This window comes from Hordeum vulgare, chromosome 6H, assembly GCF_904849725.1.
Source record: "Hordeum vulgare subsp. vulgare chromosome 6H, MorexV3_pseudomolecules_assembly, whole genome shotgun sequence".
NCBI classification, from domain to species: Eukaryota; Viridiplantae; Streptophyta; class Magnoliopsida; order Poales; family Poaceae; genus Hordeum; species Hordeum vulgare.
Window position 1 is genome coordinate 149,456,555 of NC_058523.1, and position 12,273 is coordinate 149,468,827.

Below are 12,273 nucleotides of genomic sequence, written 5' to 3' on the forward strand. Positions count from 1 at the left end.
GATGCTAGTTGGATTACTTGGTGGAAGAGTTTATGTTCAGATCCTTGATGCTACTCATTACCTCTCTGGTCATGAATATGATTATGCTTTGTGAGTAGTTACTTTTGTTCCTGAGGACATGGGATAAGTCATGCTACTAGTAGTCATGTGAATTTGGTATTCATTCGGTAATTTGATGTGTTGTATGTTGTTTTTCCTCTAGTGGTGTTATGTGAACGTCGACTACATAACATTTCACTATTATTTGGGCCTAGAGGAAGGCATTGGGAAGTAGTAAGTAGATGATGGGTTGCTAGAGTGACAGAAGCTTAAACCCTAGTTTATGCGTTGCTTCACAAGGGGCTGATTTGGATCCACTAGTTTAATGCTATGGTTAGACTTTGTCTTAATTATTCTTTTGTAGTTGCGGATGCTTGCGAGAGGGGTTAATCATAAGTGGGATGCTTGTCCAAGTAAGGGCAGTACCCAAGCGCTGGTCCACCCACATATCAAACTATCAAAGTAACAAACGCGAATCATATGAACATGATGAAACTAGCATGACAGAAATTCCCGTGTGTCCTCGGGAGCGTTTTTCCTCCTATAAGACTTTGTCCAGGCTTGTCCCTTGCTACAAAAGGGATTGGGACACTTTGCTGCACCGTTGCTACTTTTGTTACTTGTTGCTCGCTACGAATCAGCTCACCACACAATCACTTGTTACCGATAATTTCAGTGCTTGCACATATTTCCTTGCTGAAAACCACTTGTCAGATCCTTCTGCTCCTCGTTGGGTTCGACACTCTTACTTATCGAAAGGACTACGATTGATCCCCTATACTTGTGGGTCATCACTCCCCGTGCCCCAGCGCCTCGTCGACCCCGCCGCCTCCAGGAGCCCCCGCGCCGGCGTTGACCTCCCAGGCAGCCCCGTCGGACCCTCTCCTTCTTGTGCCCTTCCCGTTCTTCCTCTCTCTCTCTCCCTAATTTCTCTCTCTGTGTTCTCTAGGCCCAGGCAGCCATGGCGGATTCGCCCATCCCCGACCTCAAGTATGTGCAGCGTGCAACCTCCGCCTTGCCTTGCTGGAGGTGCCTCATCGTGGCCCTTGTCCTCCTCCTTTTCCCGTATATATATCCCCCTCTCCCTAAAACTCCTTTTCCCTCTCTCTATCTCGCAGGCTGCATAGCGCCATGGTAGCTCGAAGGTCCCTCGCAGGTCGTTCCCATCGTTTACTGGGGCAGCTGGTCAGAGCATCGCTGGGGCACCACCGCAGACCCCAGCTCGCCTTGCCGCCGCGCCACAGGACCTAGCAAGGACCGGATCCGGCGATCTCGGCCAAAGTCAGTGTCACTAGAGCCTCCCCCGCCGGCCTCCGCTACTACAGCTGTAGCTGCTGTTGACTCCCATCGCGGCAGGTTCTTCATGAATCGATGGTGAGAAGACCTGGCAGTTGAGTTAGTTTAGAATAATTAGCACCCACGTTTTGCATAAGCACCTTCACCAAGGCAGTGGTTAGCGCCCTTGTCTCCAACCGAAGGGTCTGGGGTTCGAATCCCAGACAACCCTATTTTTCCTTTTGTTTTATTATTTGGTTCAGGTTAGCTCCTTACATAGGTTTAGCGAGGGATTTGTCACAATCTGTTTGTAGCCAGTTGGTCAGTGAGCAGCGCTAGCACTAGGGGGGTCTTGGGTTCGAATCCAGGATGCTCCAATTTTCTGCTTGTTTTTGACTAGGCCACTTGTTGCACACTCAACCCCTCGGGTAATTTGAGTCTTGCTTCGTTGTATGAGTTGCGTTGTTGCCCGTTTCGTAGATGCCATTAGTTGCACGTACCCCATATTTATGCCTCCGGCACATGGGAACTCGATAACCGGGATCACCCCATCATTCTTTGGCTTGACACGCACATGCTCACAATTCGTTGGCACGATACCTCTTCGAGTTATCGGGACTGAAACGTTGCCATGGCATCGTCTCCATATTGCCGCCTTGGTTCCCTTTCGTTCGCCATGGCGACACATGCTTCATATCCTTCTTGCCAGCATTTTCATAGTTGCATGCATGTTGCATTCATGGCATAGCATCTTGTGTCGCACGTATGTTTTAACCGTAGCTCCGTTAGCGATGACCTATATGTGATAACATGCTAGTATGACGTGTAGAATCACACTCTTCACCTCTTGCCATGTTTAACCACATTTAATATTGCCGTGTATCTAATCGGGATAGAACTAATTAACTCATATGTGGAGTTTCGTCAATATGCAACTCGTTGCATATTGAACTTCTCTTAATGTGTAGTGTTTGGTTGTGTGAATTGACATGCTGTGTCTTGCATATTTTAACTGATCACGCATCATATGTGAATTGCATCTTGTCGTGCATATGCCGTGGTGAATATCGTGTGTTGATGCTTGTTACCGGTTTCCTCCGTCTCGTTAGAGTTCCGCAAGCGTGTGGGATGTGAGGACCCGTTCGACTACATCGGTTCATCTACTTCATGGAGTCATTCTTCTTCCAAGCGAGATCTCAGGCAAGATGACCATTTCCCCAGATACCATTACTATCATTGCCATGCTAGTTTTACCGTTTCTATCATTATGTCTCGTTGCCTACAACATGTTAAATATCAGCCTCTCAACAATTCCCTGAAGACCTTCAACCTGTTCACAACCTAGCAAACCACTGTTTGGCTATGTTACCACTTGCTTAACCATGTGTTAGCGTTGCTAGTTGCAGGTGCAGTTGCTTCCATGTGTTTACATGGGTCCCTTGTTATATCACCCTATTAAATGCTATTTAATTTAATGCACCTATATACTTGGTAAAAGGTGGAAGGCTCGGCCTTTCTAGCCTGGTGTTTTGTTCCACCTTTGCCCCCTTACTTTCGGCTACCGGTGTTATTTTCCATAATTGAGCGCTCCTAACACGATCAGGGTTGTTATGGGGACCCCCTTGATAATTCGTTTTAGATTAAAGCTGAACTGGCAAGGACCAACATTGTACTACATTTGCCCAACATAATAATTCTGTTAATACTGAAACACATAGGGAGTTAGCGCTACCCGATGAGTAATTCTACATAATACAGGGAGGGACAGTGCTGATGGTGCTGGTCCAAAACAGAGCATTGTGCGGGGCCAACCTAGGGCAACTTGGGAGATTTCTATCAGGCCACCGTACGCGTCGCTCATCCGTATGTCCTGAGAACGAGATACGCGGCTCCTATCTGGATCGTCGACACGCCGGGTGGCCTTGCTGGATTAGTTTTACCTTTGACGAGATATCTTGTGCATCGGGATTCCGGTGATGCTTTGGGTAATCTCAGAGTTGAGGTTTTCCACTAAGGAATCTGACGATATCGCGAGTGTCGTGATCGAGGATTTCTATGCGGCTTGTGGTAATTTGTGATGGATTAGTTGGAGCACCCCTGCAGGGTTAAATCTTTCGGAAAGCCATGCCCACGGTTATGTGGCAACGTGGAAACTTTGTTTGACACTGGTTCTAGATAACTTGAAGTTAACTTAATTAAAATATGCCAACTGTGTGCGTAACCGTGACTGTCTCTTTCGTGAGTTCCTTCTCCGATCGAGGACACGGTGGGGTTATGTCTAACGTAGGTAGGTGTTCACGATCATTCATTTGATCATCAGTAGTTCACGTCCGCTATGCGTAGATCTTCCCCCTCTTATTTCTTGTACTCGTAAGTTTAGCCACCAAATATATGCTTAGCCGCTGCTGCAACCTCACCACTTCATCTTGCCTCACCCATTAAGCTTTGCTAGTCTTGATACCTTTGGAAATGAGATTGCTGAGTTCCCTGTGGCTCACAGATTACTACAACACCAGTTGCAGGTACAGGTAAAGGTTACTTGACGCGAGCGCGTTGATTGTTCATTTGGAGTTGCTTCTTCTTCTTCTTCTTCTTCTTCTTCTTCTTCTTCTTCTTCTTCTTCTTCTTCTTCTACATCGATCTAGGATGGATTCCAGGTCGGCAGCCTGGGATAGCAAGGATGGACGTCGTTCTTCTTTTCTCGTTTGTTTTCGTCCGTAGTCGGACCCAGCTCTTAATCATGAAGCTTATGTATTGTACTGATGTGACTCTGATGTAGCTTGTGGCGAGTGTAAGCCAATTCTATATATATATCTCTTCTTTTTAGTACATGTACTTGTAATGATATCCATTCTTGCGACACGATGAGATGCGCTTCTATCCCTGACAAGGCCCTCGTGCCAAATTGAGGATAGAGTCGCATCTTGGGCATGACAGATACGGTGCATGACATCAAGGAATGGGTTCAACACGTGAGAGACCTCAGCAAATGGGGACACCTTCTCAATAAAGTAAGGCAACCGATTTTCCTTAGCTGTAGCAGTTTGCTTAGTGTGTGGGCGCAAACCAACTGGGTGCTCAAGCCCCTCATCACGGACATTCAGAAAATCTATAAAATCCTTCCAAGTAGCAGACAACCTCTCCCCATTGGTCATCCAAGTCATAGTGCTAACCGCATCAAAGTGGAAGTGGACTGTAACAAATAACTGAGCCACTATCTCAGGATCAAAGTCAAGGTGAAACGTGATGAGCCCCACAATCCCAAGCTGTTCCACCATGGTTAGAGGTTCACCAAAGTACGTCGGGTCCTTCTTGAGATGGTCCATGTCAATCCACTGAACCGGTACATAAATATTCTTCTTGGTCTTGATCACATCTTCATAAATGAGAGCTTGCTGCTTAGACCAGAACAGTCCACATCCCGGGAGATGAACGCTATCGTTGACATAGGGGTTGATCTTCTAGCGAACCTGAAACTCAGCTTGTGGCATAGCATCCCAATCGACTGTGTTCTCCTTGTCCTTGTGAGTGGGCCGCTTGAAGTTGTGCTTTAGAGCCTTGGATCCCTCGGGTGCATCTGAAGTGCAAGGGCACTTGGAACTAGCATCCCGAGGAGGGTTAGAGCGCCTGGAGCCACCACCTATGACACACAACGCAAACACAAGAAATCAACAAAACAAGTCAAGGCAAAAACCAAAGCAAACCAGAAAATCCCAGAGAAAGGAGAACTAGGAGGATAGAACATGTGTATTCACGGAACAACGGTAGTACCACTGGTCAAGCGGTAGTAAAACTTTACTACAACCCGGGCAACGGTAGTACCGCTGGTTAAGCGGTAGTAAATATTTACTATCGCCCTGTTAGCGGTAGTACCGCTCCACTACGGTAGTACTGCTCCACGAGGAGCGATAGTACCGCACGGGAGAAAAGTGCTAGATCTGACATGGAAAACTTCAGATCCGGTACTACCGGAGACCCAAACACACATGTTGTATCCTACATAGTAAAATTTCTACCACACAAGCACTCTCCAACCATCCTTTCATGAAATGATTGTGCCATGAAACGATGAACTAACGCATATGCCCCCAACCCTAGATTCAACAAGAATGAAGCAAAGAGAAGGGAACGAGGGGAAATACCGAGGTCCATGGCACGAGGGAGAGGAGGGAGACGATCCCACCAACGGAATCGGAGGAGAGTGGGCGGAGAAGGAGATCCGGCGACTCCCTCTGGCACCATTTCGTGAGAAGAGAGAGAGAGAGAGAAAGAGAGAGAGAGCCACGAGATGAATGGGTATGGGGGAGAAGGAACTGCCCCTACCCTAATATAACTCCCCATGGCCCTGGTGGCACGGTAGTACCGTGGTCATCGCGGTAGTACCGCTTGGCCAGCGATAATAAAATTTTACTACTGCTCGCTGAGCGGTAGTACTGCTCGTCCAATGGCAGTAAAATTTTACTACCGTGCCTGGAGCGGTAGTACCGTGTCCTCTTCCAAAAAACACTTTGAACTTTGCCAGAACAAGAGAAAAAGCACAGGAAAACCCAAGAGAAGATAAAAAATAAAACAAGCACGCAACACGAACACACAATCGAATCTTCTGATGAAGAGAGGGCGGTGGCCGAAGCCACCAATGTTTGAGACAAATGGTATGACAACGCGAAGAATTATCCTTGGGTTCTTGACCAAAGCTCGTCTTTGAAGCACAAGTTCCATCAACAATGGCTAATGTTAAATACGTGATCAGTTTATGCATAATGGGGGGAGGGAAAGTTCATTGAGAGAACAACACTCCCCCTATGTCCATGCCTACACCTAGGGCAAAAATATAATGATGAGTGAGGTGTGGTGTGCTTAGTTTCAATCCACATTGCTTGAATCAATGCTATTTAGCTCATGCCTTAACTCGCAAAACCTTGCTTCATCTAGAGGTTTGGTGAAAATATCCGCAAGTTGCTCTTGAGTGTTGATGAAGAGGACCTAAATATCTCCTTGCTTGATATGATCTCGAATGAAATGATGACGAATATCAATATGGTTGGTCTTGCTATGTTGCAGAGGGTTGACAAATATCTTGATGGCACTTTCATTGTCACATAGAAGAGGCACTTTGTCAAAATTGACACCGTAATTCTTTAAAGTTTGCCTCATCCATAATAATTGAGCACAACAAATTGCGGCAGCTACATACTCAACCTCGGTGGACGGAAGTGACACACAGTTTTGCTTCCTCGAATACCAACTTACCAAAGAGCGACCAAGGAATTGGCATCCTCCGGAAGTTGACTTCCTTCCGACACAGTCTCCAGGCCAATCTGAGTCAGAGTAACCTACTAGATGAAAGCTTGCTCCTTTGGGGTACCATAAGCCAAAATTTGGGGTATGAGCCAAATATCGAAAGATTTGTTTGACTTCCGCATAGTGGCTTTCCTTTGGTGCGGATTGAAACCGTGCACAAATTTCCACACTCAACATGATATCTGGTCTAGATGCACAAAGGTAAAGCAAGGATCCAATCATGGAGCGATATACCTTTTGATCCACTGCTTTACCATTGGGATCATTGTCAAGCTTGCATTTGGTTGGCATGGGAAATTTGACCGGCTTGACGTCCTCAAGCTTGAACCTCTTGAGTGTACTTCGCTTGTTTGATGAATGTTCCTTCTCTTCCTTGTTTTATTTCAAGCCCGAGAAAGAACTTCAACTCTCCCATCATAGACATCTCAAACTTCTCGGTCATTGGTGCATCAAACTCTTCATTGAAAGATTTGTTAGGAGAACCAAATATAATATCATCAACATATAGTTGGCATATGAACAAATCCCCTTTGACCTTTTTTGGTAAAAAGGGTGGGATCAATTTTATCAATTTCAAACCCACGATCTTGCAACAACTCGGTAAGGAAATCATACCACACACGTGGGGCTTGTTTAAGTCCGTAGAGCGCCTTCTTGAGTTTGTTTACATGAGTGGGGAACTTGGAACCCTCTAATCCTCGGGGTTGTTTGACATATACCAGCTCATTTAAGGGACCATTAAGAAATGCACTCTTCACATCCATTTGTTGCAATTTAAAATCATGATGAGAAGCGGATGCAAGCAACATGCGAATAGATTCAAGACGAGCAACAAGGGCAAAAGTTCCACCATAGTCGATACCCTCGACTTGGGAGTATCCTTGAGCTACCAATCTTGCTTTGTTTTGAACAACAACACCATTTGCATCCTGCTTGTTCTTGAAGATCCATTTGGTTCCAATGACATTATTTTCCTCCGCTGGCCTTGGCACTAATTCTCAAACTTGATTGCGCTCGAAGTTGTTAAGTTCATCATGCATGGCTTCAAGCCAATCCTCATCATCGAGCGCTTCATGTACCTTTTGGGGTTCAACACACGAAACAAACGCGTGATACAAAGAAAAGTTTGATAATTGTTGACGAGTAGTTACCCCCTTATTGAACCTTCCAAGCACATTCTTGAAGATATGTTGTCGAACACGAAGCTTGTTAGCTATCTTGGTGGCGCGACGCTCCAAGAGTTCCTTACTGGGTAATTGAGGAGCGTCTTCTTGATCATCTTGAGCACCGTCTTGAGATTGGTCACTAGTTTGCCCTTGATCTTGTGGTTGCACTTGATATTGTGAAAACTCGGAGTCTTGAGCATGATATTGGACATCATTTGGTGCAACACCATCTTCATGAGGTTGATCTTGTCCTTGATCTTGATCATCGGGTTGAGGGCCTTGACTTTGTTATTCGGAAGCATGTGGGTCTAGCGAGCGTGATGGCTCCACTTCAGTAGAGCATTGTCCTTCTCCTTCGGCCACAAGGGGTTCCTCAATGGGGAGTATTTGACCAATCCCCATTCTTCCTATGGCTTGAGGAGGAATTTCATCACCTACATCACAAAGACCACTTTGCTCCACTTGGGAGCCATTATTTTCATCAAACTCTATGTTACACGTCTCCTCAATGAGTCCGGTGGACTTGTTGAGAACACGGTAAGCATGAGAGTTTGTAGCATAACCAACAAATATGCCCTCATGAGCTCTAGCTTCGAATTTAGGCAAACGAACAACTTTCTTGTGTATGGAACAGTTACAACCAAACACCCAGAAGTACTTGAGGTTGGGCTTGTTCCCGGTAAGAATCTCATATGGAGTCTTCTTCAAGCCTTTGCGGAGGTAGATCCAATTGGATGCATGACATGCAGTGTTAATGGCTTCGGCCCAAAAGTTGTATGGAGATTTGAATTCTGCTATCATGGTTCTTGCTGCATCCATCAACGTCCGGTTATTCCTCTCCACCACACCGTTTTGTTGAGGGGTATAGGGTGCTGAATATTGGTGCTTGATCCCCTCATCACTAAGGAACTCATTCAAGGTGTAGTTCTTGAACTCGGCGCCGTTGTCACTTCTGATCATCAATATCTTTGCTTAATGTTGCCGTTAAGCTTCATTAGCAAAGTCGATGACGGTTTGTTCAGTCTCACTCTTCCTCTTGAAGAAGTATACCCAAGTGTATCTTGAGTAGTCATCCACAATCACCAAGCAATACTTTCTTCCCCCAAGACTATCAAAAGATGGAGGACCAAAGAGGTCCATGTGAAGGAGCTCGAAAGGCCTTTTCGAGTAGATGATAGTTGTGGGACGGCGAGCCGTTTCATGAAGCTTTCCTTCAATACAAGAACTGCAAGCACAATCTCTCTCAAAACTCACATTTGTTAGTCCATGAACATGGTCCCCTTTGAGGAGACTTTGCAAAGATCTCATATTGAAATGAGCTAGCCAGCGATGCCAAAACCACCCACATCAACTTTAGCCATTAGACAAGTCGCGATCTTAGTAGGTCGCTCTGAAAAGTTCACCACATGGAGACTGTTCTCGATACATCCAACAAAGGCTACTTTAAGATTCTTGCTCCACAAAAGGGCCACAAAAGGTAGAACATAATTGCAAGCTGACGAACGGAAAGCAAATTGTATGCAAGGGACTCAACAAACATGCCCTTCTCTATAGATAAATCTTGAGAGATGACCACTTTGCCAAATCCCATTACCTTGGATGTTGAGGCATTAGTAAATTGGACATGGCTGGGCATAGATGGAATTAGATGCACATCCACCACCAAGTCCTTGCTCCCGCTCATATGATTTGTGGCTCAACTATCGAGCAACCATGACACTCCACCGGAAGCAAACTCCTACAAGAGATCAATGCTTGGATTTAGGTACCCATTCTTGAATGGGTCCTTTGACGTTAGAAACAAGGGTCTTAGGAACCGAAATAGTCCATTCAATGTACTCATAATAATAATCAACAAATTTAGCATAAACATGCCCATCACTAGCATGACATAAAACATAAGAGGGGTTAAAGTCGTCGGATTTGTTGGTAGAGGTGGTTTTGCCCTTCTTGGCATTATCACCCCCTTCCTTGTTCTTAATCTTCTTATGAGTACTCTCTCCCTCTTTGAAAAAAATGTCCTAGAGAGGGGAAGATACTTGGTCTTGTTCTTCTTTTTATTTTTAGACTTGGGTGCAAACCCAAGTCCCTTCTTTCCTACAACTTCCTTTTGATTACTCAAAAGGTCATTTAGGTTCTTCTCGCCTTGGATGCATGACACAAGGCCCTTTTCGAGTTGTCCTTTCAACTTAGCATTCTCCTCCACAAGATGCACATGCTCACAACAAGGGTTAGTAGCACAAGCATTATCAATTAGAACAAAAGGAGGACAAGTAGAAATCTCCTTGGTTAGTTTTACTTGGAGTTGATCATGAGACTCCTTAAGAGAGGAATGAGCACCTTTCAAGACCTTGTGGGACTTGTCAAGTGTGTCAAATTATTCCTCGAGTCTATCATGGCCAATCCCAAGTGCAACTTTCTCGGATTTAAGCACATGAGTAAGAACAATAGCATGATGAAGATCTTTTTGCAATTGAGCATGATCAACGTTGTGTGACTCCTCAAGAGCCAAACGAAGACCATGCTCTTCCTTTAGAGAAATGAATAGTTCCGCAATCTCATCGTCATAATCATGACTATGTCCCCCCAACTTGGAGATAGTCTCCTCGCGAGTCTCAATGAAACCAATGGCCTCATCAAGTTGTTCCAAAAGAGCAACAAAGTGCTACTTGGTTTCACCTTTGATCTTACACACGAATTTGTCAAACTCATTCTCATCAAGCTCCACTACTTCACTATCATCAACACAGTCTAACAATGAAGGAGAGGTAGTGATAATGGTCTTGATGTTGGGGTTACCTTATTGATACCTTTGGCCATGAGGCACTTGGCGATGCGGTTCTCGTTGGTGGCGCCGAAGAGAGACACATTGGGGGAGGAAGTGGAAATGGCCATGGTAGACATTGCCATCCCCTCACGTCCTGTATCATATTCGTCATCATTAGAGGTGTACTCTTCATGGGCCACCAAACCCCTTGGAGGAGTCTTATTGGTGAAGATGTTCTTTCTTGGGAAAGACTTGGCTTTGTCCTTGCAAATGATCTTGCCCCCGTTGTCTTCCCTATTCTCATAAGGACAATCTGCCACAAAGTGACTCACATTGCCATAATAGTAGCATGTACGTACTCGTTGCTTGTTCTTGGACCCACTTGAGTTGTTCTTGGATAAGTTGGGCCTTGAGTTTCTCTTGCTGCCCCAAAATAACCTTGATGCAAGAGCTATGTGCTCGTGATAAGCATACTTTGTGTCTTCGGGGCAGACATCTTCTTCCTCTTCTTCTTCTTCATCAGCAATGACCTTGGCTCTCAAGGCAAGGTTGGGTGAGGCTATCTTCGACCGGACACAAGGAAAAGCATTATCGGTGGTCTTATTCATCATATTCATGGCAATGAACTCATCCAACACTTCGCTTGAGGTCAAGGTGTGGAAATCCGGCCTTTGGCGAATGACGGAGGATAAGGCTTTGTTAAATGGCATGATGGCCTTGAGAAACTTGTGCTTAATCCAAGTGTCATCCGTATCCTTGCTCCCATGATCCCGAAGAGCAACAGCAAGAGCAGTCACCCTCCGGTAGAGATCACGGGGGTCCTCATCTTCTAGCATCACAAACTCATCGGCCTCATCTAGAACCACTTCAAAGTTGTACCATTGAATGCTTGAGCTCCCCTTGTACAACACCATGATGTGCTCCCAACAATCCTTTGCATGGGTTAAGGGGCGTATGTGAGATAGATCTTCAGGAGGAATCGCTGATTGAAGGATGAACAAGCAGAATGATTGTATTGATTGTCCGCCTCTTCTCTTGGAGTGAGGTTGTTTGGATCATGTGGGTAGAAGCCTTGTTCGATGATTCTCCAAAGATTTGTTGAGCTGTGATTCAAATGAGACTTGATGCAAAAGACCCAATTAGCCAAATCACCTTTAACAAGTTTAGGAGGAGGACCAAAGTTATTAATATGCGGTGTAGGGACCGGTCCTCCATAGACGGAGGGAGGAGGAACCGAAGCAAAGGTTCCCGTCCCGTTCTTGTCAAGAGGGGAAGAAGTTCGAGTACCTTTAGCCGTTTCCTTTTTGGAGTTGGCCTCCGACTCCGATGTGGTGGGTTTAACCACAAGCAACGGGTTGGGATAATTCTTCATCCCCTCAAGTAATTCTTTAAGCGTGGACTTGACTTCGGTCATCATGGACATCTTGAGTGAGGCCATAGCCTCATTTTAAGTCTTCCCGTGTGATTGAACTAAGCTCCACGGCCTCGGGCACTTTGTGACCAACCACACCATCGTCAACCATACTCTTCGGGTGGTGAAACCCTTAATAAAGAAACGTGGCTCTGATATCAATTGAAAGGACCGATATGGTTGACTAGGGGGGGGGGGGTGAATAGGCAACTACCAATTTTAGCTCTTCTTAACAAATTAGGGTTAGAAAAAAGGTTATCTAGATGAACAACTAGGTGAGCAACCTATATGATGCTAACAACAAAGAAAATAAG